The sequence below is a fragment of the Podarcis raffonei genome, chromosome 6 (genome assembly GCF_027172205.1).
Source record: "Podarcis raffonei isolate rPodRaf1 chromosome 6, rPodRaf1.pri, whole genome shotgun sequence".
Lineage (NCBI taxonomy): Eukaryota > Metazoa > Chordata > Lepidosauria > Squamata > Lacertidae > Podarcis > Podarcis raffonei.
Window position 1 is genome coordinate 66,919,558 of NC_070607.1, and position 27,027 is coordinate 66,946,584.

The 27,027-nt window shown below is 44.6% G+C and overlaps 1 protein-coding gene across 2 annotated transcripts in view; it reads right to left on the bottom strand.

Annotated features, from left to right (window-relative positions):
- SYT2 (synaptotagmin 2) overlaps positions 1-27,027 on the bottom strand; it is a 150,676-nt gene that overhangs the window by 71,362 nt on the left and 52,287 nt on the right. The window contains exon 2 of one of the 2 annotated variants that reach the window (XM_053393685.1): positions 16,119-16,159. The exons of the other annotated variant lie outside the window; for it this stretch is intronic. The gene's annotated coding sequence lies outside the window, so the exon portion shown is untranslated. The remainder of the gene's footprint in view (positions 1-16,118; positions 16,160-27,027) is intronic. 2 annotated transcript variants of the gene reach the window in all.

The following is a 27,027-nucleotide window of genomic DNA, read 5'->3' on the forward strand; positions in this document are numbered from 1 at the left end:
TCTACATGGCTGTGATCGTATGCCCCATCAAATGTAACAAACACTTCTGAGTATATGCAAAGGATTGTCCCCTAGGTTCTTTTGTTCACTGAAGTTAGAACATTGGAAACTGATTTATTCTGAGTCAGACCATTGCTCTTTCTAGTTAAGTATAGTCTGGCAGCAGTTCTTCAGGATTTCAGGTGGACATTCACAGCCCTACCTGGAGATGTCGGGGACTGGACCTGGGCCATTCTGCATGCAAAGCAAGTACTCTGCCACTGAACCGAGAAGGTCAACATTTCTGCTCTGAACAATAATTCCCATTTAGGATAAGGTGCTTGAAATTGCAAGCAATTAGGCAGGAATATTTAGAGGTTCTATGTCTGGGTGTCACACAAGTGCCTTCTGAAAATGGGACAGTCTGTTCCAATCCTCCTCCACATCCAGAAAAATTGATTTCAATTGATTTCTGAAAATAATTGATAATGCAATAAGGGGAAGAAATGTAGCTAATGCTATAAGGAAGTTGGTCAGGCTATAAAGCTGCCTGGCTCGAGATGTACAGCAGCAGCAGGAGAAGCCATTCCAAACTGCCATTGATTTGATCATAACTAGCTAATTGATTCTAGCCAAGGTCTTTCTCATCTCAGAGACACAAGATTCCCTTATTAAGCCTGGCATTAGTTTTTGCCTCAGCCTACACCACAAATTTAACAAGAAACAAATTACAGGAGTGGAGTCCTGTAGTTCATAAGTCTTCTGAGGTTAATTTCTTTGTACTTCTTGCAAAATGGGGGAAAGTTCTCACTTGCCTTAGTGCACAGCCAAAAACGCCAAAGAAAAGAATGGTATTTCAGTTGCAAAGCATGAAAACCAAATATGAGATTACATGTGCAGTTGTGTGCAGGGAAGGCAAATATATGAATCCCAGTGGCCTGCGTGTATGGGATGGATAACAAAGAATCAGCTGGCTGTCTGGATTCAAAACATGAACAGACTTTCCAACAGGAGTAGAGTTTAAACCCACAAAAGTTAAGCAGCAGCATAGTGTTAGGAATATATGTTACTAGACTTATCTTATCCCATTTACAAGGATCCCCCTCTTTCTACTCCTTTTGCAAGGAACAGACCACACACTTCTAAGTTTAAAATGCTTTACTTACAGATTCAAAAGTCTGATACATGTGTTGTTCCATGCATCTGCAAGGAGAACACAGTCAAACTCTTATTGGGAAGAAAATACAGAATATAGTTCCAAACATGTGTTTTAAGTTTGAGAGCAAACTTAAGCAGAGATAAAGTGGTGCAGAGAGAAAGGAAAAGAAAGACGCTCATGGAGGAAAGGGAGTGTGACCTAGTTAAGTCTAGGAACAGAACTCTGTGGTCCCAACCCCTTCATACACTAACTAGCTCTCAGGCATAGTTATGTATGACTGCAATTTCCCACAGTGTGTATAACTTTAATTCTACGCCTTCCTTTAGTAACCCTGTGCACTAAAAGAGACATAGAAAAATATAGACCTCCAATACCACATCATAATGTACATACAAAAGGAATTTTCAGATCTGTATTTTTCCACATACTACATCAAGTTGATTGAGTTATACACATGGATGGCAATGTGCAAATCCATCATTTTTTAAAAATAATAATAATCTCCATTTATTTCTAGAATAAATAACCATTTTTGCATGCAGAAATGTGCAAAGATTTGTACTAGGATGGAGTGTTGGCAAAGATAAAAAGTGATAGCAACATGGTCTAAAGACAAGTGAAGGGTTTTCCATACAGAAGCATACTGGATTGCTAGCAGACACCAATGCAAATATAATTTGCTTCAGCTGTTTCACTGCAATTGCAGAGATCTGGGTTAATGTGGGAGATTTTCAGTGCCTAGAATTCTTAGCTGCAGTCTTTCTGGAACGTCCAAACATGGTGTATTTTGCTCTGCTTGTGCCATTGTGCAGACGTTAGGACCTATAGGCTAAGCAAGATTAATGTCTTCCTGGGGAGGGGCGATAGATTGCTCAGGAAAATATGGTTTGCATACAGAATATCATAAATGCAGTTTCAGGCATCTCCAGATCTGAGAAAGACCTCTGCCTAAGGTCCTGGAGAGCAAATGCATTTTGAGTAAACAACACTTTCCTAGATGGACCAATGCCCTGACTCAGACAGCTTCATATGTTCATTGAGTCTGATAGGTCTATACTGATCACAAGTAAGAAGCCCATGTGCTGCCAAAAAGGAGGATTTGCATCACCAGAAAAAGAGGACACAAGAGAGCATGCAATTTGCATGTGCTGATTTATATGTATATATGCAGATATATACATAATTACTAGAATTTAAATAGAAATTAAATACAACTCACCATATTTGCTTTCCCAGCACACTAGGAATAACTGCTACGAAGTTTTAAATTAGGCAGTACAGTATTGCAGGTACAAACACAGCAGCAACTTTGTGTCCTATTCTTTGAGCACTTACAATTGGCTCTGTCCTTTGGGATTGTCTGTCTAAGATGCACCCCACTGTATTGAACATTGACGGGGGGTGGTCTACATCTGGGCTGCACCAAGAGTGGCTAAGACATAAAACAAAGGTATCCCATGGCACCTTTAAAACATACAGATTTATTGCACACATGGCATGACATTTCTCCTTTCCTTTTTATATTCCCATACTTTCTTGGTGCTGTGGGAGACATAAACTCTCACTGATTCAAACATGGGGGCTTACCTGTAGAATAAGAGAATAGGAAGGGACCTTGGAGATCAATAATTCCAAACGCCTGCACTGTGCAGAATCTACAGTGCAGGGTGCAATTACAGGATCCCTGATACGTGTTGGTGGTTTAGCATCCTTTACACTACAGTATTTCAATATCCCTTACAACAGTCCTATAAGGTAGGCTAACATTATCCCCATATTTCATGAGCAAGTTGCTGAAAACGGGTTGAATGGCCAAGATGCAATTTGGACCAAGGTCTTCCTGGAGTACAGATCACACCCTCAGCCACAACAGCATACTAACTCCCAACTCCTAACCCCATCTGAGCTCTGCTATGTGATACACATCACAGCATACATTGGAAGCCACCTGCTCCTGCATGGTAATTGATTTTTCCAAGGAAGGCGAATGATGAATGTCAACACAGTACAAAGAGGAAGGGTAGCGAAACATCAAGGGGAGTGCAAGGCATCCAGCAAGCTATGTGACAGGATTTTCCAGACTCATCACACAGCTGATTGCTTGCAGGATGAGGACCTGCAGGGTAGCGCCAGCCTGGGCCTATTCAGCTGTGGAGGTGGTTAACTTCTTAATTAGAAAACACTGGAACCGCCTTTTATTTTCCCCACTGAGCAGATGGATTAAATTGCTTGTGAAGACACTTCATTTCTTGCTCTGATTATGGAGGGGCTGCACTGATGCCCTAACAGCCTCTCAGGGACAGCACTTGAGAAGCAGCAGTTAGGGGTGGTACTTTCCCCCATTTTTAAGTTTCTTTCTGCTAAAGCAAAACAATTCCCATCCATTTCCCCCCATCACTGATTGCTAAATGACTTTTGGGCTTTCTTTTAAAGCTTGTCTACAAGGCAATGTTGTGTCGTGTTAACTAGAAGGATGAATTTAAAGTGTTTTTATTAAACCAGTGTCAACTCCTGTTTGAGCAGTCTGCAGGGCGCTTTGAGGGGCCTCCGGTGGGCTCACCTACTACCAGAGGCAGGGATTTAGTAGGAAATTAAAATGGTGGCTAGCGCTGGCCTAGAGATATATTGGACAGGCTTCATGGGTGGGGCCTGCTGGAACATCTGCAGGTGCCCAAGGATGCTATGTTCTGATGCTGGCCCTGGCATTCTAGAACAGACTCCCACGAGAGGTGTAGGACTCTCCTTCCTTGGAGGTTTTTAAGCAGAGGTTGGATGGCCATCTGTCATGGATGCTTTGGCTGAGATTCCTGCGTTGCAGAGGATTGGACTAGGTCCATTCCAGCTCTAAGATTCTATGATTCTGCTCTAAGAATAAACTCATTGGGCGATACCCAGCTAAGTAATATTCAAAGCAGATCCATTGAAATACATTTGTTACTGAAGCCTGTTGATTTCAATGGGTCTCCTCTGAGCATGACTGACATTGGCTTCAATTGTAAATGCATACTTTTCCAGTTCCTGTTTCAATTCATTTTCTTCCAGTGTAAAAGGACTTTGATTTTGCAGTAAAATAAAGAGAGGAATGTTCATTAATTTAGCAGAGGCCTGCTGTATTATTAGCACAAGGGGACATCGGCCCCGTGCATTAAGATCAGCAGAGGAGACCCTACTTGTGGTCCCTTCGCCAAATGGGATCCACGATCCACAGGACATGAGTGTGTTGCAGGGCCTTCTCTGTGGTGGCTCCTTGTTTATGGCATTAGTCATATTCCCAGGCTTCCAGGAGGGATGAAGTTTAATGCTGATTGACAGAATTTGCTTTATTCATTCCCTGCTGCCGTGTAGTTTTAAAAAACTGATGTTTTATGTATGACACGATGTTCTATGTAGTTTAGCCTTCAAAATATTCTTAAGTATGCTTTTCATGTTATATGCATTTGTGCCCTGGGACCATTTGCTGCTAAGCATGCTAAATAAATACTGTAAATGTGGCCCAATATCCTGTTGTCAACCAAGAATCTCCACAAGAAGAAGAAGAAGAGGAGTTTGGATTTGATATCCCGCTTTATCACTACCCGAAGGAGTCTCAAAGCGGCTAACATTCTCCTTTCCCTTCCTCCCCCACAAAAAACGCTCTGTGAGGTGAGTGGGGCTGAGAGACTTCAGAGAAGTGTGACTGGCCCAAGGTCACCCAGCAGCTGCATGTGGAGGAGCGGGGAATCGAACCCGGTTCACCAGATTACGAGTCTACCGCTCTTAACCACTACACCACACAAGGCAATGACATTCCTTATACGGAACTCCTGAGCATGCTGAGCTAGAGTGGCTGGGTGGAGAAGAGGGCTTCTGCACTTTTAAAAGCTGTGTAGAAGAGGGAATTTTGTAAGGTGTAGCTTAGGGATGAGGAGCCTCAGGTCCCGGAGGCAGGTCACATCCATCACCAAGCATGCTTTGCGCCCTCCTTGAGTTCTTTTTGCGTACCCTCCAATATTTCTCCGATGAAAATAGGGATGTCCCGTTCCACAATAATTATACTACTTATACCCAACATATCTTACTGGGTTGCCCCAGCCACTCTGGGCAGCTTCCAACATATATAAAAACATTAAACATTAAAAAAAAAACCTTCCCTATACAGGATTGCCTTTAGACAGCTCAGGAGTTGAATAACTCCATACCCGCCATAATTTTTCCAATGAAAATAGGGATGTCCTAAGGAAAAGCAGGACATCAAGAAGAGGTGGCAAGAATACACAGAGGAATTATACCAGAAAGATATGGATGGCTCGTACACCCCAGGTAGTGTGGTTGCTGACCTTGAGCCAGACATCCTGCAGAGTGAAGTTAAATGGGCCTTAGAAAGCACTGCAAATAACAAGGCCAGTGGAAGTGATGGTATTCCAGCTGAACTACTTAAAATTTTAAAAGATGATGCTGTTAAGGTGCTACACTCAATATGCCAACAAGTTTGGAAAACTCAGCAGTGGCCAGAGGATTGGAGAAGATCAGTCTACATCCCAATCCCAAAGAAGGGCAGTGCCAAAGAATGCTCCAACTACTGCACAGTTGCACTCATTTCACACGCTTCAAGGTTATGCTTAAAATTCTACAAGGAAGGCTCAAGCAGTATATGGACTGAGAACTCCCAGAAGTGCAAGCTGGATTTAGAAGAGGCAGAGGAACCAGAGACCAAATTGCAAACATGCGCTGGATTATGGAGAAAGCTAGAGAGTTCCAGAAAGACATCTACTTTTGCTTCATTGACTATGCAAAAGCCTTTGACTGTGTTGACCACAGCAAACTATGGCAAATTCTTAAAGAAATGGGAGTTCCTGATCACCTCATCTGTCTCCTAAGAAATCTCTATGTGGGACAAGAAGCTACAGTTAGAACTGGATATGGAACAACTGATCGGTTCAAAATTGGGAAAGGAGTACGTCAAGGCTGTATATTGTCTCCCTGCTTATTTAACTTATATGCAGAATTCATCATGCGAAAGCCTGGGCTGGATGAATCCCAAGATGGAATTAAGATTGCCGGAAGAAATATCAACAACCTCAGATATGCAGATGACACAACCTTGATGGCAGAAAGTGAGGAGGAATTAAAGAACCTTTTAATGAGGGTGAAAGAGGAGAGCGCAAAATATGGTCTGAAGCTCAACATCAAAAAAACGAAGATCATGGCCACTGGGCCTGTTAAGTTGTGGGCGAACATGTCAGACGACACAGCGATTCTTTAAACAGCTCTTTTTTATTCAGATGCCAGAACAGAACTAGCCTGAGGAGCTCAGTCAGCCTGCTTATATAGAGCTCCAGAACAATGCAACTGTTGCCATTTTCTAAAACTATCCAATCACTGAACGTCACTTTTCGATCCTTCATTTGCATACAAAACTATCCAATCACTGAACATCACTTTTCGATCCTTCATTTGCATAACTATCTACAGTATCCCCCTGCTGGCCCAGGGTGAGAACTTCAGTACATAACAGGGCCCATCACCTCCCGGCAAATAGAAGGGGAAGAAATGGAGGCAGTGAGAGATTTTACTTTCTTGGGCTCCATGATCACTGCAGATGGTGACAGCAGTCATGAAATTAAAAGATGCCTGCTCCTTGGGAGAAAGGCGATGGCAAACCTAGACAGCATCTTAAAAAGCAGAGACATCACCTTGCCAACAAAGGTCCGTATAGTTAAAGCCATGGTTTCCCAGTAGTGATGTATGGAAGTGAGAGCTGGAACATAAAGAAGGCTGATCGCCGAAGAATTGATGCTTTTGAATTTGGTGCTGGAGGAGACTCTTGAGAGTCCCATGGACTGCAAGAAGATCAAACGCATCCATTCTTAAGGAAATTAGCCCTGAGTGCTCACTGGAAGGACAGATCGTGAAGCTGAGGCTCCAATACTTTGGCCACCTCATGAGAAGAGAAGACTCCCTGGAAAAGACCCTGATGTTGGGAAAGATTGAGGGCACAAGGAGAAGGGGACGACAGAGGATGAGATGGTTGGACAGTGTTCTCGAAGCTACTAACATGAGTCTGACCAAACTGCGGGAGACAGTGAAAGACAGGAGTGCCTGGCGTGCTCTGGTCCATGGGGTCGCAAAGAGTCGGACACGACTAAACAACGAAACAACAACAACAACAAAGGAAAAGCGGGACATTCGAGGACGTCCCTGGAAAATAGGGACACTTGGAGGGTCTGAGAGTGGATGATAAAAGGGAGGGGTGTGTGAGTGTGTAGAAATCAGCCTACAGGTAAAATTCACATTTGTTGCTTTGCCCCTGGCCCCATCCACCAGTGGCAGGTGGCCCCCAGAATGTTATCCAAAGGGGAATGTGGCCCTCTAGCTGAAAACAAGCACACAACCATGATTTAAAGGTACAGAAGCCCTCTTCTTTTTTTTCACTTGGGCACGCTAGGGTGAGCCCTGAGACAAACTAAGCTGAGGCTAAGAAAGCCAAGATGATTCAAGGCTGCTCAGTGGTTGAAGGGGAACCTAAGTGGGAGGAAGATGGGTTGCATTATAAAGTGTATTCTGTTTTACTGTACTTTAGGTAGTCCTGAGATTGCATGTGGAAATACAAACCTTATAAATAAGTAACTTTAGGGCTTTGGGGTTTGGTACAATCCACTGGAATGTAATGTAAAAGATAGTTTGTTGGTACTGCTTCAGGGCCAGCCATTTGAGATGAATTTATGACAAGATTTGCACCAGCATGAATAAGCATGTGCCCTTCCTGACATACTTTGTCCTCAAAGGTCATATTGCTTTGCAGACATTTGTGGGGAATGCTTTGCTGCCCCCCCCCCGAGATAGAGCAGTATTAATAGCCCTAATTATCGCCATTTATGAATCCTCGGAATTGCTGCCATCTGTCACAGGCACTGGGGTTTTCCGAGCTATGCTGCTCGTCGACTCAATTTTCATACAAGCCACGTTCATGGAAATCACAAGGCTACCCTGGGATGGTCCACTGCTGCCTGGTTTTGTGTGATAAAAACCATGCTCACCCCCAAAGTTATCTAGGATTTATTGAAGGTATTTTATCTTGTGCAAAGAAAAGCTTCCCCCGGACTGTTTCCCCTCCTCCAGTCCAAACACACACACAACTAAGCACCCATTATCTGAGTTGTACATGATGGGAAATGAGATCAAATGCCACAAGGCACCTCATTCTTTCCCCAGGCCACTGATTCTCAAGCGGGAACCACACAGTGTACCTGATTGCCACAGATGCCTTTCGCCCACCTAACAGGTGCCTCTAGCCTGCCTTTCGTATACCAGAAATCTAGGCTGGTGCATTTAAAGCCGATTAAAGGTCTCTGTTGCTCTAGCACAACAAATCCACTTTAAAAATCACAGAGAGAGACTTTTTGTGGTTTGAAAAGTGATGGGGAAATGAATGGAAAAGAACGACTAGCTGGAATACATGCAAAGGATGGGTGCAGGATGAATGCTCCTGCAACTGCCTTGTAAACAGATCAGAAGGAATGCTGAATGAAGACTGGAGACAGTCGGACCACCTTGTAAGCTTTGTACAAGCAAATCAGGAAGAATGCTAAATAAACAGGTGATCCATCTGCAGGGGCACAATGCCTCTCCTGAGTGATTGGAGTCTGTTCCTCTTCATCCATAATAAGTCCACGAATCAAGCAAGGCAATGTCTCTGCAATCGGATCAATGAAGGCAAAGAATCATTAAAGCCTCATCCCTGGTGGTGTTTAGGCAGGCAGTGCAAACACTCCTCCTCTGCGTGGCTTTAAAGGTTTCGACTCTGCTCCTTTTGTGTTCATGTTTACAGTTTTCATATCTGTTATTTGGTAGCGTTTTGTTCTGTTTGTGCAATCCGTTTTCGGTTATTTATATAAAGTGGTATATAAATATACTTTTATATAAATATAGTAGGAAAGAGACCATGCTTGCACCACATAAACCCAGACCCTGTTGTACCCAGGATGCAAGAAGAGGTTGAGGGTAGCTTTCCCATCAATGATGTTACTGCAGCCCTGATGATTGGCTCCTTTTCATGTCTTTTCTCTGATTCTTTTCTCCCCTTTGTCCCTATTTCTACCTTAACATCTTAGGAACTACGTCCCCAGTACTATGCCCTCAGAGACAGCTATCTAGAGAAAGCCAATATCCCAGGAGCCTCGCCACATGGTCCCCATAGGTAGCTCATGCCGTCTGGCTGCAACAATGAATGTTATACACAAAGCATGGGAATCAAAGGTGAAAAGGGAAGACTCAGTCCTTTGTGTTGCATTCCGCATAACAAATCCTGTTAGTCCTTATGTATAATGCTGGAGGCATGAATCTATTTAAAAATCTATTTCATACTTTCCTTTATATGATCAAAAGAGCCAAAGGATAGACTTGATCCTATTTTTCAAGCAGCTTTCCCCACCAGCCCACAGGGGTCTCAATATTTTAGTTGGGGAATTACAAATATACAGAGGAACCATGCTCATCCCGTGCTGAAATGCAATGGGTCCTAGATGGGGACAGCACTCAGGAGCAGGTACACAGTCTGGGGGTGCTTCTAGATCCACCACGGGAGCCAGCGTGGTGTAGTGGTTAAGAGGGGCGGACTCGTAATCTGGTGAACCGGGTTCGATTCCCCGCTCCTCCACATGCAGCTGCTGGGTGACCTTGGGCTAGTCACACTTCTCTGAAGTCTCTCAGCCTCACTCACCTCACAGAGTGTTTGATGTGGGGGAGGAAGGGAAAGGAGAATGTTAGCCGCTTTGAGACTCCTTAGGGTAGTGATAAAGCGGGATATCAAATCCAAACTCCTCCTTTGGTATTAAAAGACCAGATAGCCTCAGTGACTAGGAGCTGTGCCTGTTACAACAGCTTTGAATGTTCCTGGAATAAGGGAGCTTGGTAGTTCAGGCATTGCTGACTTCAAAACTGGATTACTGCAACATACTTTATGTGGGGCTTCCCTTGCACTTGACCTGGAAACTGCAGTTAGTACAGAATTTTAATTTTATTAAAGAAATCAGCAAATGATCTCTGCCTCAGCTCAGGGTACAGGTTACAAGGTTCATTGGACACATCAATGGGATCTAGAATACCAGTCTTGAAAGACCTACATTGGCTCCCAGTACGTTTCCAGGCACAATTCAAAGTGCTGGTGCTGACCTTTAAAGCCCTAAATGGCCTTGGTCCAGTATACCTGAAGGAGCGTCTCCACCCCCATCGTTTTGCCCAGACACTGAGGTCCAGCACCGAGGGCCTTCTGGCAATTCCCTCACTGTGAGAAGTAAAGTTACAGGGAACCAGGCAGAGGGCCTTCTCGGTAGTGGCACCCGCCCTGTGGAATGCCCTCTCACCAGATGTCAAAGAGAAAAACAACTACCAGACTTTTAGAAGATATCTGAAGACAGCCCTGTTCAGGGAAGCTTTTAATGTTTGATGGACTATTGTATTTTAATATTTTGTTAGAAGCCACCCAGAGTGGCTGGGGAAACCCAGCCAGATGGGTGGGGTATAAATAAATTCTTCTTCTTCTTCTTCTTCTTCTTCTTCTTCTTCTTCTTCTTCTTCTTCTTCTTCTTCTTCTTCTTCTTTGGAGGTCTTTAAGCAGAGGCTTGACAACCATATGTCAGGAGTGCTCTGATGGTGTTTCCTGCTTGGCAGGGGGTTGGACTCGATGGCCCTTGTGGTCTCTTCCAACTCTATGATTCTATTATTATTATTATTATTATTATTATTATTATTATTATTATTACGGCAAAAATGTCCTAACACCACACACACACACACACACACACACACACACACACACTGCACTACTTTTAAAGAAACAAGGTGGGGCCCATCATTTACAAGCGAGCAAAACTGAACTTACGGTCATGCGCTCCTAGGGGGGAGGGGTGCTGAGCCTGCTCACACCTGCACTGATCGTGGTGCATCCTTAGGGCGTCCAACTCTCCCTCTGACCTGTTTGGCTCCTCCAATTGACCAACCGGTTCCTTGGCTACAATGGGAACTTCACTCTCAGGAGGTGAGGTGGGGACCGACTCAATTAGCTCCCTCTCCATTTCTGAGACATCTGATATCCATGGGTAGGGTCCTCATCCATATCCCTGACTGAGCTAACTCCACCCCTTACCTTGGGCTCCTCCTCTGACAGATCCTGCCATTCCTGCTTGGCACCATGGATCCCATGCCAGGATCAAGTTCAAGGTGTTACTATTCGTGTATGAAGCCCTTAACGGTTTGGTAGCAGTTTATTGGCCCACCAGACCACTTCAACCAGCAGAACTAGCACCATTACAGCTGCCACACAATACTCACCCCACACTTATGAATATTCTCTTTGGTAAGAGAGCTGCATTGCAAAATTTGGAGTAGCATGAATTCTGATTGATGGCTGCATTTCATTTTGTGAAAATTCTCAGTAGTGTGACTTTTGATTGATGGCTGCATTTCATTTTGTTTTGGGAAGTGCAAATGTGGTAGGTGAACCGAATTGAAATTTGTTCCCCATAACCCTATCCAGAACTCTTGGTTTTGCCCACATGCAAACTGAAGCACTAGTTGAATTGTATGATCACCAGCTCCCAGTGGCAGCACCTCCTTCCCCTAACCGCCACCCAAGGGGCTTCTGAGGAACCATCTTGCCCTGAGGGAAGTGAAAAGAATCAGATTAAACTTGAACTCGTGAAGACAAAGCAACAGGAGGAGAGGCACAGCAAAATGGAAGAAAGAAAAGAAGAGCAAGCAAGCAAATGCAGGTGCAGTACATAGTATGTATAATTCTAGCCATCTGGGTAACAAAGCCAACCATTATAATACTGTTAGGGGTCACCACAATCTCCAGGATTGGTACGAGATTCCAGGGGTCTTGGCACTTAACTGGGGTTTCCTTTGGAAATTAGACACAGCGGAGACTGTAGTGTCTTTATGCTACGTGGTTTATTTACACATATTGACAACCTGTGTCTATACGGTGAGAGAGAGAGAGAGTTCAGAGCATTCACAACTCATTATTATCTTTGCTCCTTTCTTACGAGCAGCAGGCTTAGGTCTACAAACAGAGGAACCAGTCATGCTGCCTGTCCCTTTGTTATACCCTGCTCTAGACAGGCGGCCAAGACTTCTGTTGCCCCCAATTCTCCCCCACTTTTCAAACCTTTCGCAAAATGCCACAATTTCCCTTCAGTCTATGTCATCCAAGCTGAAACCCTCAACCTTTTCTTTCCCTGCCTACTAACACACACAGCTGGAGGAGGAGCCCCAGCCCTCCCTGTCTCACACAGGCTTAGCCCTGTCATCGTCATGCGTTCCCCAATGAGTGGATGACTGGCCCTCAGCAGCCTTTGTTCCCCTTGATGGCATATTTCCTGGTGATACCCTGATGCAGAAAAAGTTTGGCAGGCATTTTTGCACTATTGAATCAAACAGCTGTCAGCTCATCTACATTCTTAAAGCACTGATCAAACGCTAGCACCCAGGAATCTAGAGGGGGTCAGGGCACCCACAACATGGGGGAGTCAGGGTACCCACAAAATCCATAGCAATATTTTTCCTCCTCTCTCCCAATTCCCTTTCCTTGAGTGTTGTGTTTCTTTAGATTAGATTTTTGTTAGCTGCTCCAACAGCCTTTTTTACATGAAGAGCAGGGTAAAAAAGAAATTGCTTTAAATAAATAATAATATTTATAAATAAAATGTCTTTTATTGGGGTTTTCAATCTTGGTGTTTGGGAGCCTGTTAATATGGAAGACCTTAATTCAGAGCTTTGTTTTCTCATGTTCAGTATTGCCTTGACTCTTCAAGCAAGAGAGTTTCTGAAATTAATGATGCCTTGCCCTGCTCCGTGTGCTACTGTGATGGCATTTACATGGGAAATTAGAGTAAGACTGTTGCAGATGACTGAGTGCCTTTTTCTGAGACAGAATTCAAGCCTCCCTGCTTTTGCTTGGCCTTAAATGGATGAGCCAATAAATATAACTAAATGCTCACTCTGGGAATGTGTTCTGTCTTCTTTGTCATCATTTATGGTTTGTCTCTGTAGGAAAAGATCATCTGCCTACCATATTTTATCACATCACTGCCTACCCAAAAGCTGGGATTTTCAGGAAGCCAAATGGCACACCAGACTGTGTGATGGTAAGATGCGAATGAAAACAAAGAGAAAACAAACAAAGCTGCTTATTGGCCGGGTGGGTGGGGAGGTTAATGGTGGTGATTGTTTTAGTATGGCAAGATCTAGCACCAACTGGTATAGTCAGCTCTACAAACCCTAGAGGCTGCTTTGCATGTCTGACAGAGTATGCTGCTATTAGCATATGGGAGTTAGATCCTGAGGTGCTGGTGATGTGGAAGTCTTTGGAGCTAAAAGCAGAGAGTTTGCTAACTCTAGGTGGAATCATATTCCACTCCGTCAACCTGCATAGTGGTACTAGATTCCAGGCTTCCCACAGTCATCTGGTTAGTCACTGTGAGAACAGGATTTTGGACCAGATAGACCACTGGTCTGATCCAGCAGGATCATCTTATATTGCTATGTAATTCTTAGTACTTCCATCAGTTGTCTTGCCTGTGGCTCTGCAGGGTGGTGTATGATAACCGCATCCCCTCCCCCACTTTACTCTTAATGCACTTTCTCTTTGGGGTGATCATGGCCTCTAGCCCAAACCTAGCTCCTGGATCCCAATCTGGTGATTTGAAGTTATATGGGTTCTTGCAGAAAGAGTTTCTGTTGTACATAGACGGCTGTGTCAGCTGCAAATATAATGCACTGCATCCCTAACCCTATCACATCCCTAACCATATGTGTTCCTTTTGATTCCAACCACAGCTTCAGCGTCTACCCTGATTCTGATATTCCCACTGATATGTAACTTTAATCTGACATTTGAATTAGTATATGTACCCCCGACGACAATCTTGGAAGCTACAGCTGATGCATAAGATCTCCCCAGCCCACCTAAACAGAATACTTGGGATACTGCCTTGGCTTCTTATTTGTCTCTGAACCTTGTTCAAGGAAGTACTTGGGATAACCTTTAAAGCCTAAACAAGACTGGCTAAAGCCTAAACAAAACAAGCCCTGTTTAGGGGAGTTTTTAATGACTGATGTTTTAATGTGTTTTTGATCTTCTGTTGGAAGCCGCCCAGAGTGGCTGGGGAAACCCAGCCAGATGGGCGGGGTAGAAATAATTATTATTATTATTATTATTATTATTATTATTATTATTATTATTATTCCGCCATCTGCAGCAACATATGGCATAAAAATATTTTCCAACCCCACTCTCAAAAGGCTTTGCTTTCCTTTCTTCTTCATGTCTATAAATCAGTAGGTTTCACAGCTATTGCCTCTTTTATAGAATCCAGCAGCCGCTCCTCCCAGCAAAAAAAGCTTTCATGTGCTGTTGGAGCCTATAAATCATTACACAGAAGCAAACCCCAGTGCATTCAAATGGGCTTGCTCCCATATAAGTGTGATTGGAGCTTGAGCCTCCCTCTTTTCTCCAAAAGCATTGGCCGAGGCTGCTCTTCCTGCTCCAACAATGATAGGCAGCCTGGCTTCATATCCCAGTTTTGTGACATTACCATAACAAAGCAAGAGTTAAAGAGCTGAGCTGAGCTGTTGTCTAGGATGAAGGAAACGCTTCAGAGAGGAGTTTTGGAGTCTAGATCCACCTTTGCTTCAGATAATTAAGTTACAAGGAAAGCCGTGATATGTTATCCGGTACAATGTTAGTAAATGGTACCTATTTATCTACTTGCACTTGAAGTGCTTTCAAACTGCTAGGTGGGCAGGAGCTGGGACCGAACAATGGGAGCTCACCCGGTCACGGGGATTTGAACTGCCAACCTTCAGATCGGCAAGCCCTAGGCTCTGTGGTTTAGACCACAGCACCACCCGCGCCCCTTTGGAAAAAAAACAGCTGTCTGCAAATATTCAGCAGGATGACAATACAAATGAAAAGGAAAGGCAGATGACTAGATTTGTGTGTGCGTGTGTGTAATAAAAAAAGCATTGTTTAGGGCAGAAATGGTGAACCTGTGGCCCTCCAAATGTGGTTGGGCAATGGACAGGGTGTTGGGATTTGCAGCCCAACAACATCTGGAGGGTCACAGTTTCCCTATTCTTGATCCAGTGTAATTGCCTGCATAGGGAAATGGTGGAAGCTAAATCACATATTATACCAGTCTATGTAACAACCTGGCAAAGAAATATATTAGTATATTCATATAATCTGTTCATGCCTGGGCATTTGTAAGCTACAGTGTTGGTGGTCTCTCAGAACAAGCTAGTGGGGTTTGTAGCTCTGTGATCATGAATTACAAATCCCATGATTCTTTGGGGGAAGCCGTGTGCACTGAATTGTGTGTTAAATGTGCTTTAACCACCCTTGCCTCCTTTTAGGGGTCTTCTGAAAATTGTATTGTTTAAATAGGCCTTCAAAATACAAACATCAATTTTTCACCAAGTGGGATATACTGATGTTCTTCTACAGTTTCCCTCATTCTTCCCCACTCCTAGTCCCGAAGTCCACTCATTTCCTGCTGCTCTCCAACAAACTCTCCTGAAGAGCCAGCCTGATAAAACTTCTATGTATGGTACCTAAAAACTCCACGAGAAACTGATGAGATGAGAAACTGATCTCAACATAACCTAGCTCAAACAAGTTTTAAAGGAGATAAGATTTCTTTTTAATTAAATCCAAGAAGTTTGGGAATATGGTAAGGGTGCTGCCTGGAGGTTTAAGGAAAAATATGCTTTCAATTATGGATGATATTTTAATGAGTATGCACTTTCATAATGAGATACTTATGCTGGGGGCAGAGGAAAATGCCTCTTTCATATGGTTCCTCCACAGGTTCAATAAAACAGCACAGACATGTCAGCGTGCCCTCCTCACAGACACATCTTCCTATTTATTGTGATAGTGCAGCCATGGAACCACAAGCACTCAGAATGAGATTCTAGAGTAAGAAGAGTGAGTACTCACCAGCAGGCTGGTCTCAGTGCCTGGAGCACAATTTGAATGGCCTGTAAGTAAGCATAATATATAAATAAAAATAAAGTCAGCTTCAGCTCCCAAGCAAGCAGACAAAAGCAGATATGTGCAATGAAAAAAAAAGTTATTTGTGGAAACAAAACCAACCTAATCACTCCATTGAAGGCATGCTTTCCATAGAAGTAATAACCTTGGTTTTACAGGGTCGTGTATGTTCTAAAATGGTGTCACTGTTGCATTCAGGAAAGGTCTTAGTTGGAGGGTGTGGGGGAAATGCCTATTTCTGTGATTCTGGTTAGGTGAAGGAATGTGAGAGAGGGGTAAGCCAGATGTGGGGGACTCTACTGTGCACTGTATTGGCCCTTCCCCAAAACAAGGAAGTTCCCCTGCCTGCCAGCCCTCAGCTGCTGCATGCCAGGTCAGTTTCTTGGTGTTTGGTTGGATGAGGAGGCCGACCTGGCTTGCCCAATTAATATGTGGGTCGGGGAGCAGGGCAGTGCAGGCTTCCTGCAGAGCGATGATGAAGAATGTGTCTGGTGTTGGGCCAGTGGAGCAGAGCAAATGGGGGGGCAGGCCCCGTGTGTGTGTGTGTACACACATACACACACCATATGAGGGTTGAGGTGATCACCTGTTGCACCAAGATACTCTTTCTTAATTCGACCTCTCCCCTCCCCCCTCAAGAATAATCCTTGCATTCTTCGCCTTTAACTTCATGCCCACACCCATCAGTGGCTGATTTGTACTTGGTTGTTCAGAGCTTTTCTGATTGCTGCCCCATGGCTTCATCTGAGCTACAGGCTGATGGTTTTGCTCCCAACTTGATGAAACAACCACAGTTTCTGCAGTGGTTTTATTGTGTGGAATCTAAGGGAAATGGCTGTTAGTATTACAGTTAGTATCACAATGGCATAGCAGGCATACCAAGATGAGATTGGTCATCGTCAATGGTCATACCTCTTCCTTTAATGCCAAAGCAGAGGTATGTGGGAAAAGGTAAAGGTAAAGGACCCCTGGACGGTTAAGTCCAGTCAAAGGTGACTATGAAGGTGCCAGTGTGTGTGGAGAATGGTACATACATTGTATTGTTGGTCAATCTGGTTTCGGCACTGGCACCAGTTTCCTGCCATATATGGGATCAGGATGAATTATTTGGTTTGCAAGCAACCCAAATCAGGTGCATTAATGCATCTGAGGAATTGGATTGCAGTTCATGAAAGCTTAAGCTAAGACCAATCTGTTAGTCTTTCAGCTGACACATAAGTTGTTGCTCTTGTTGTTATTTTAGATCAGGGATGGGGAACTTGTGGCCCTGCAGATATTGGATTATAACTCCCATCATTCCTGACCATTGGTCCCTCACCAGCTGGGGCTGATGGGAGTTAGAGTCCAACAACAACCGTAAGGCCACATCTGGAGGTTCCCTGTTTTTGCTTTGGATGCAGATACTTCAAACAATCCCAAACATGCTGATGTTCCCTAGGCCATGAAACCCATATTTTAAATACCATCCAGATGACAAACCCTCTGGTATCTAGGAAATACTAAAATGCCGATGCACAATAAGGCAATTAATTTAGAGGGAAACTAGTTCTCTGATGAATCTGCTTATATGTGTCAAACCTTAAAATTAATAATAATTTTATTATTTATATCCCGCCCATCTGGCTGAGTTTCCCCAGCCACTCTGGGCGGCTTACAGCACATATACAAATCTTAACATTTAGACTTTCAAATAAGCCCCACATATATTGATGCCATCAAGTATGTGTGTTTAGAACACTGCTTTGGCGTGGAGACTCTAACAGACCTGCTGCAAAGCTTCAGTAATTGGACTCCACTAGTTTGATGTCCAGCTAGATATCTGTGACAGGTACACAAAATAACTACACCTGCTGCACACTCCATCAGTATAAGTCCCAATGGGCTCTGCCTTGGCTGGAAAGTATGAGGTCAAATCTCCAGGGTGCGCAAATTGGCACACTGAATTTAGCAGAACTGCGCAGAGCTATTGTAGTGTGCGTGAAAGAAAGGCTGGAAAGATTTGGATGAAAATGCACAACAGATTAAGATTCAGGGTGTTTTTAGGGGAGCTGAAGGAAGAAGCAAAGCTGCTAACTCATGATTGTTTCCAGGTCAATCAAAGGCAACCTGATTCTTCAACTGCAGGAAGCAATCTGGGTCAGATATAGAAAGAAATGAGGTAATGCAGTAAGGAAGGAGGGGGGGAGGAAGATGTGCTGCTCAGGAGCTTTTGAATAGCTGGACCCAAGTTAATACAAGAACCCTGGAAGCATCCAGAGAATATCTTTGTTAATGAGCTAACTGAATTGGAAGTGACACAAAAATTGAGTAACGTGGAGACCATTTTTCTACATATTTGTTCCCTGACTTTTCTCCAAGGAGCTCATGGTGGCTTATACACAGTTCTCTTATTGTATCCTCACTAGTTTAGTCTGAAAGATACTGCCTTTCCCATGGTCACCTATTAAGCTTAGTTCCTTAGCAGGAATTCAAACCTGGGTGCCCTAAAGCTTTAAACTGGAGCTTTAAAAATGGCTGCAATCTTAAGCACATTGACTTGAAAGTCAACTAAATCTTAATCAATGGGAATGTTCAGGTGGGACAAAACTGATTTCCCCATCCCCTCAAAATGTGCTTGCCTCATCAATGCCCACCCATGCCCCAATTTTTGTGTCCAGTGCTGCCAGCACTTCCCACCATGAACTGCAATGTGACCCCAGGCTGGTCAACAGCTGCCTTGGTTTCAGAAATATGCTTGATCAGCATGGCAGCCTCCAATGTACCCAGTCCGCCAAAGAACAGCACGCTCAGCATATCCTTGGTGTGTGTGCGCGCTCTGACAATTTCCTTGGTCTGCTAGTCAGTGCGCTACTTTATTTATTATTAATTTCAATGCATAAACCCCCCATCCACCTCAGTTCCTTCCAATCCATCACCTGAATATCTTAAGAAGTAGCACAAACATGACTGCAGCTGCTCAGGCAGTCCTCTGGAGATATAAAAAAGCATTGCTAAAACACAGAAACTGCCCCAGCCTATCCTCCGTCCGGCAGGAACAAACATGCTATACATTGCTGAGCCTTTACTAAACGGGGCAGCAAACTTTTAACTGCTTAATGAGCGCAATTAAATTAAATGCTATGCACATTTATGTGGTGACAGACCAGACTGAAGTCCGTGGGACTTATCTAGTTCTTTATTGCATTTCTATTCTATCCTTTTCAACAAGCATCTCAAGGTGACATACATGATTCCACCCCTCCTCGCTGAATCCCCACAAGAACCCTGTGCGGTAGGTTAGGCCGAGAGACTCAAGTGAGCTTCATGACTGAGCAGGGATTTGAATCCTGGTCTTGTCTCCCATAACCATTGCACCACACTGGTTCTTTTGAGAAAATGTGTGGAGAGCCAGGCTGCAAAGCAGGGGGAGATAACCAGTGACCGCCCATCTGTTGTTAGGATGCAACTACCATCAAACCCAGCCAGGATGGCCAATGGTCAGGGGTGATGGAAGTTGTTGTCCAACAACATCTGGAGTGGTGCACACCATAATTTGTCCCATGATTCTTTAGATTGACAGGACTTTTGCTCTTGAGGACTATTGAAGGAGGTGTAGCTTCCCAGAAGGTTGTGCCTAGTTACCTCAGGGCTCCAACCTTCAACTTCTTTGCAAGACTGAGCAACGACTTCTTCGTTATCTCTCTTTCACATTCATGTGCTGCTCTGTGCACACCAGCCGTCCCCATATGCAAGGAAGAACACAGGAACTGCTTACCAGGAAGTGGCAGAATTATGATGTGGCGTGGGCTTTCCCACACATACAATGTTCCTGCAGCCATGTACCTTGGGCAAACCAACATGAGCTTCTCCTTGTTTGTCAGGTTTGGGAATCTTGCAGATTGTGTGCATACCTGCCGCACAGCTTACCACAATGATGCACAGGGAAGGTGCATGTCTGAGATCCAGACAATTCCCTATGCAGAAATGACCTCAGAGGACAAATTCAAAGAGGGCTCAGCATGAGAAGAATCAGAAGCTGTGCAGCCCGAGAGGTCATCACGTCCTTTGATAAGTGGGTTCCCTCCTGGGTTCTCTTGGTCTTTTTGACTTGCCTCTCTTTATTCCTTCTTCACTCACTCTTTACAGAGGATGCTAAAACTACTCTGAATAATTGAAGTGTTTCAGACCACTGGAGGTAATTTATGTGCTAATCACAGGGAGAAGATGGATCACCACGGCGGCTGCTGGAGGTTTAGGGAAGCAATTGAGGTAAGGAGTTTGTGCCTCTGCCTCTTCATCTTCATTGAATGGCCTCCCAGTTCCACCATAAGCTCAGATCGGCGGCAGCAGCAGCCCACACCTTGCCGTTAGGCTGATGGTTAATGGGCTTGGCAGAATCAGAACTAAAGCTCCTTGGGATCCAGGGATGAAAATGCAATTGAGGTATCATTAAGTCACATCCGGCTATGGAACCTCTTGCTGGCAAGGGTTTTATTTGAGCTGAAGTTACCTCCAGCTCAGAGAGAAGAACTCTCAGCTTCTCTGCCTTTTTGTCTGTCGAGTGGAGTCACATTGTCAGAATCTTATTTTTATTTGTATAAACCAGTCATTCAGCACTTTTGGATATCAAGCAAAGGAAGGGAGAAGTGAAGCCAACTAAAATAACTATCTCAGATGGCAATTGGGGGAATAGCAAGTGTAGTTACTGCCAGGGCCCATGAGGAAGGGCCAATGAGAGGGAGAGTGGAGATGCACTTGTTAGCCCCGCCTTCTCAAGTGGATCCCAGTTGCTTACTATACCGTTTCTCACATGTTGGAGAAAAAATGTCTCCAGCAGGGAACCTGCTGCAATGCACCATCAGGGTCCGAAATCATGCTGGGGAGCCTACATTGATGTTATGTTTTTATTGAAAAAAAATGTATGCTCTTCTTTTTGAGGAACTTCCTCCACAAAGCAGCTTGCAATCCCTAATTTTTTAAAAAACAACTCCATCTGGCAATAAGATATAAAAGCATGGAATGCAGTCCGGCTAAAGAATAAACCAGCATAAAAGTGAAGAACAGATGCAGGATGTAATACAGAATACAGATCACAAAACAGCTTTTAAAAAAAAATAAAAACCAACAATAATTAAAAACTGTGGAAATAAAATAGGGTATTTCCATAAGAAAAAGGATTTTCAAATGTACATCACAAACCTACAGTGTTTGGGCTTGCTTCAGCTTTAAAGGGAGAGAATTCTAGAGAACTGGTCCCACAATGCAAAGAGTCACACATCTATGACTACAGCAGGCTATGTTTTGCAAACATTTGCTCTCCAGTGCATGCATGCTTTCATCTACCACAATTCACTGCATAATCGTCGCCATTGCTTAATAGTTGCACTCTCTTTTGTCACTCAAAAAATTGGATGATTAGCTTCCATTGCATAATCGTCGTGTGGCAACTTTTGAGACTCCGCCAGGCCTTGGGCCCCTTCCTTTCCTCCCCCAGCCACCTTTTTAAAAAGATAAACATCCAAGACTCCTTGCACCTCTCTGTCTCAGCCATGAGCTCCCAGGCTGCCTTGGGTGCTTCCTGGTGCTGCATGGGGGTCCAGTGCAGCTGCCTCTCTTAGAGTCAGGTGAGCTGGGAGTTGGCATGGTGGGGGAGGGCTCCTGGTGGCTCCTGAAGCAGTGAGAGCTGGAGTCTGGGCCTTCATTGGCTTGCCAGCCCTGAGCAGAGGTATTGTAGCTGGAGGAGGCAAGGTGGCTGCTGTTGCTGCTGCCGTCGCCTTGGACTTGTGCCCCAGGACATCCCAGCCAAGAAGGGGAAGCAGTGGGCAAGCGACCACCTCCACTGCTGGTCCAAGACCCTTTCCTCTGCCTCCACCACTGTAATTCACTGCATAATGCACACACCCTCCTTTTGTGAAAATGGCATAAAATCTGCAACCATTATGTGGTGAATTATGGTATCTATCTATAATCTATCATCTATCTATCTATCTATCTATCTATCTATCTATCTATCATCTATCTATCTATCATCTATCTATCTATTTATCTATCATCTATCATCTATCTATCTATCTATCTATCTATCTATCATCTATCTATCTATCTATCTCTATCATCATCTATCTATTATATTTATGTCCCACCTTTTTCCAAGAAGCTCAGTGCTGTGTACATGGTTCCCACCCTCCTAATTTAAACCCCACAACAACCCTGTGAGGTAGATTAGGCTGAGAAGAAGTAACTGGTCCAACATCACCCACTAAGCTTCATGGCTGGGTGGGGATTTGAAACCTGGTCTCCCACATCCACGTATAATACTCTAACTACTGCACCACGGTGGACCAGCAGTGCCTCCTATTGGCTATGGTCCGCACTGTGCTGCTGTATGCCCTCTCCAGCCTGCCTGACACACAGATGCACAGTACATGTGTTTTCTTGACAAAAGTATTCTGGTATCTCCCATAAAAGCATGGATGTGGAACCTATGGCCCTCCAGACATTGTCTGACTCTGACTGCCGTCAGCCCCAGCCAGCATGGCTAATAATCAGTGATAATGGGAGTTTTACTTCAGCAATATTTGAATTGGGGAACCACGGGTTCCTTATCTCTGAGTTAAAGGACAGCAGCCAGGTTGGAAAAGGCTTCCACCCAAGACCGGGGAGAACAACTGATCAGTCACAGTAAGACAGCAGTGGGCTAGAATCATACACCTCACTTAGTATACAGCAGCTTCAAAAGTCAGCCAAAAATACTGAGACAGGTAAACAGAAAGCGTACAGACTTTGAAAAGTCTTTTGACAATGGTAACAAAAGGTTTTTGCTCACTCACATAATAAACACACTGCCAGCACAGTCAGACCCATAGCTGCCTTTCTCTGGTGCAAAAAGGATGTCCTGAAATAATGGCAAAATGCTTTTTTTACTGGGGGTTTTGGGTTTTTTGGCACATCAATAAAAGAGAATGACTTGAAAGTGATGTACAGACTGGGAAGCCATTCAAGTGACCATTCTCACCCCACCATTTATTTACTTACACCTGTGGATACCCCAGCACCCCACTTGGGGGCAGCAGGCTAGGTTCAAGGATACAGAGCAGGCCATGTTGCAGTCACAGCCCTGCCCTCCAAGAGAGAAGAATGCCTGGGGGTTCAGAAGGAACACCTGGGGGTTACCATCACTTCCCCACCCAAGCCTTCCTCCTGAGGTGGTTGCCTCACTCTGCCGGTCTAATAACAGAGCCGGTCTTATCACTTGCGTCCCACTAAGCACCCTCCAAAGATGGTGGAATGAAGAGATGTTGTGTGTGGTTGGGTAGCCAAATTCATGCAGGAGGAGGGAGTCCATGTTGCCAGACTGAAAACTGGCAGCTAGCCCAAGGACAGCCAGTGGGATCTGAAAGCAGAATTGCATACCTTCTTCAGGTACCCAGGACCCAAGCCATGTATGGCAAAGATCATCACCAGCATTTTGAATGGGACTCCGAATGGTCTGGTGAAACATGTCCCCCCAAGCATCTCCAGTTATTACCCTAGCAGCTGTGTTAGTATACCTGCCTCTCATACAACCACACTGCAGTATTCTCGTACAGCGCATTGCAGTATTTGAGGTTTCCACTGCATGGATAACCATTGACCAACTTATCTCTGTCCAGGAGGAATCTCAGTTGGTACACCAGCCTCAGTCCATTAGGATCCCTTAGGGTGAGTGCAATGCTGTTAGGTGAGACTGAACACAAATCACCCACCAATAGTACTTCCTTCTTGTCAGTACCAAGCCTCAGTTTATTGACCCTTTATCCAGTCCATTTTTTATCCCAAGCACTGATCTAGCACTTCCACCATCTCCCTGAAACAGATGTAAAAGAGAGCTAGGACTGTGTGTCGTCAGCATGTCCATGACACCCTTTCCCCAAAATCCTAGATGTCTTCAGAAATTTAATGTAGATGTTTAAAAGCATGACAGACAACATGGATAAGGGATTTGGGATTTGGTATTTGGATTTGGTATTCTAGGCAGGAACAGAGTCGCAGAAACAATGTACCGCATTACGTTTCATTGCTCAAACCTTTAAAATGTAGACAGCTTGACTTTTAGGACCTGAAACCAAGGTGAAATCCACACCATACATTTAAACACATGGCTTCCCCTAAAGAATCCTGGGAACTGTCATTTTTAAGGATGCTGGGATTTATAGCTCTGTGAGGGCTAATAATAATAATAATAATAATTTATTTATACCCCGCCCATCTGGCTGGGTTTCCCCAGCCACTCTGGGCGGCTTCCAAAAGAATATTAAAATACTGTGATACATCAAACATTAAAAGCTTCCCTAAACAGGGCTGCCTTCAGATGTCTTCTAAAAGTCTGGTAGTTGTTGTTCTCTTTGACATCTGGTGGGAGGGCGTTCCACAGGGAGGGCGCCACTACCGAGAAGGCCCTCTGCCTGGTTCCCTGTAACTTGGCTTCTCGCAGTGAGGGAACCGCCAGAAGGCCCTCGGTGCTGGACCTCAGTGTCCGGTAAACCACACTTGCCAAGAAGCTTAATGCCAAAGCATCCAATGCTGAGCTAAGTTGGGGCCAAAGAGGAATGGGGCTATTTGCTCAAGCGTAAATGAAATGCTGCGGTTTAAGATGCAACGCAGGCTGCTTGAATCATCCAGTGCCTCTGATGCTTGCATAGCTGCTGTGTGTTTGTTTGATGATACAGTCAGTCATTAATGACTTACTTTGTGTGCCCAAATTGTGAGCTTGTAGCTTGTCTTTGGATGTTTACCCATCCGCTGAGAATTTTCGTGTCCTGTCAGAAAAAGGATTTGTTTTGTTACATTAGCCACTCAAGATTTGTCGCTCTTGACCATTCTCCTTAAACTGGAATTATCAGGAGCAACTGTTGGAATGAAAAGAGAAAACTGTGAAAATAAAAATAGAAGAGAAGAATCCCATCATTCTTCTTCCACTCTGTTTTTCCCCCCTCTTTCTTTCCCTTGTTCTCTGCCACTTATTCTTCGCCATCTCTCTCCCTGGGTGCTGGTCACTGAAGGCAGATAGTCCTGACACTAAGTGAACAAACTGGTCCACTGGGATTGCTGCTATTACTGAACTGGCACATTTTCTTCCTACTTCTGTTGGCTACTTAAAGACTTTTCTGGGAATGTCCCCACAGAAGGTGGCTGTGCAGCATTACAGTGGTAAACGAGGAGCCACAGATGTCTTTCCCAGTGACAAGGTCTGATTCAGCTTCAGGGCATTAGCACTCCTCATTCTGCTTATTGTGCAACCTATTATTTATTTTTAAAGTGCTTAAAATATTCTAGATGCTGCACCAAAAAACCCAAAACCAACACGTTCACGTCCAAAATCTCTAGTAGACAGGATATGTAAGAAGATTGGACCAAGCAAGAAAAAGAGTAGTCGCCAACATGGTGCCCACTGGTCCCCTGGCACCTTCTGCTTGCCAAAATAATACTTCAAAGGAGCGTCTTTGTGTAGCTGATGGAATCAGTGGCAGTGTATGCTTGGTTGTGTTGTGTGTGTGGTACCCCTGTTCGATTTCTCCAGTTTGTCAATGTGTCCAGAGGCCCAGAAAGGGTAGTGCTAGCTGGATGAGAAACTAAAAGAAGCAAAGACAGAACTGAAATTAGGCGTGTTGAATGATTAACCTCTGAATATTAAAGGAATCTAATAAGTCAAACAGAGCAGAGCAAGTGTAGTGTAGTGTAGTGGCTTGAGTGTAGGACTAGGATGAAGCCAACTGGGCGACCTTGGGCCAATCGCTGCCTCTTAGCCTAACCTGCTTCACAGAATTGTGATGGGGATTCAGTTAGGAAAGGGAGCAATGCACACCACCTTGTGATCCTCGTTGAAAAAAATGGGATGTGAATGCAATAAATAATATAATATGAAATATAATATAATATAGAAGGAAATACACGGGGAACAAAACTCCACAAAGGGTGGCAGTCAACTGTGTTTTACTCAGAGCAAACCCACTGAAATTAATGACTAAGTGAGGCTAACATCAATAGAGTAAATCTTAGCTGAATACCACCCCTTGTGCCAGAGAATTTCAGTGCAAGCCATTCTTCTTGAATTAGAGCACCTATCTGAGAAAGCAATCTTAACTGCAATTAAGCAAACAAGCTCCAGTGAAAGGACATCCACCCTTGTTCTTGGTCAGTTGCTTTGACCACAGGGATAGGGACCTCACCCCATCACTTCACTAACCTGATAGCTTCCAGATGTTTAAGACTCTACCTCCCAACCTGAAGTTGCCCTGCACCACACACCACCAACTTTCAGTGGTCAGTAAGAGAAAGACAGGTACCGTATTTTTCGCCCTATAGGACGCACCAGACCACAAGATGCACCTAGTTTTTAGAGGGGGAAATCAAGGGGGGGGGGAAATTCAGCCTGTCCGCTTCTCCCAGAGCTTCTTGGGGGTGCGGGGGAAGCCCGGGTTCCCCCCACCACCCCAAAGAGCAAAGAAGCCAAGACAGCGAGCGGGATCCATCCCACTGGCTGTCTTGGCTTCTGCCATAGCTGCGCAACCTCTCCAGTCGGGAGCTAAACCTCTCCAGCCTGGCTAAAGAAGCGTGGCTAAAGAAGCCAAGGCAGCGAGCGCGATCCATCCCTCTCGCTGCCTTGGCTTCCTCTTTAGCCGTGCGCAGCCTCTCCCGGTTGGAGGGTATGGCAATTCCTCCACCTCCCGCAAAAGCCTTTAAGGAACGCGCGGCTCCTGCGGGCTTTTCTATGAGGAGGGAGAAGGGACTGACTGGCCGCGTCAGTCCCTTCTCCCTCCTGGGGAAAAGCCCGTAAGAGCCGCGCGAAGCTTGTGTGCGGCTTGTGGGGGCTTTTCCTGCCTGCCTCCCCCCTGCA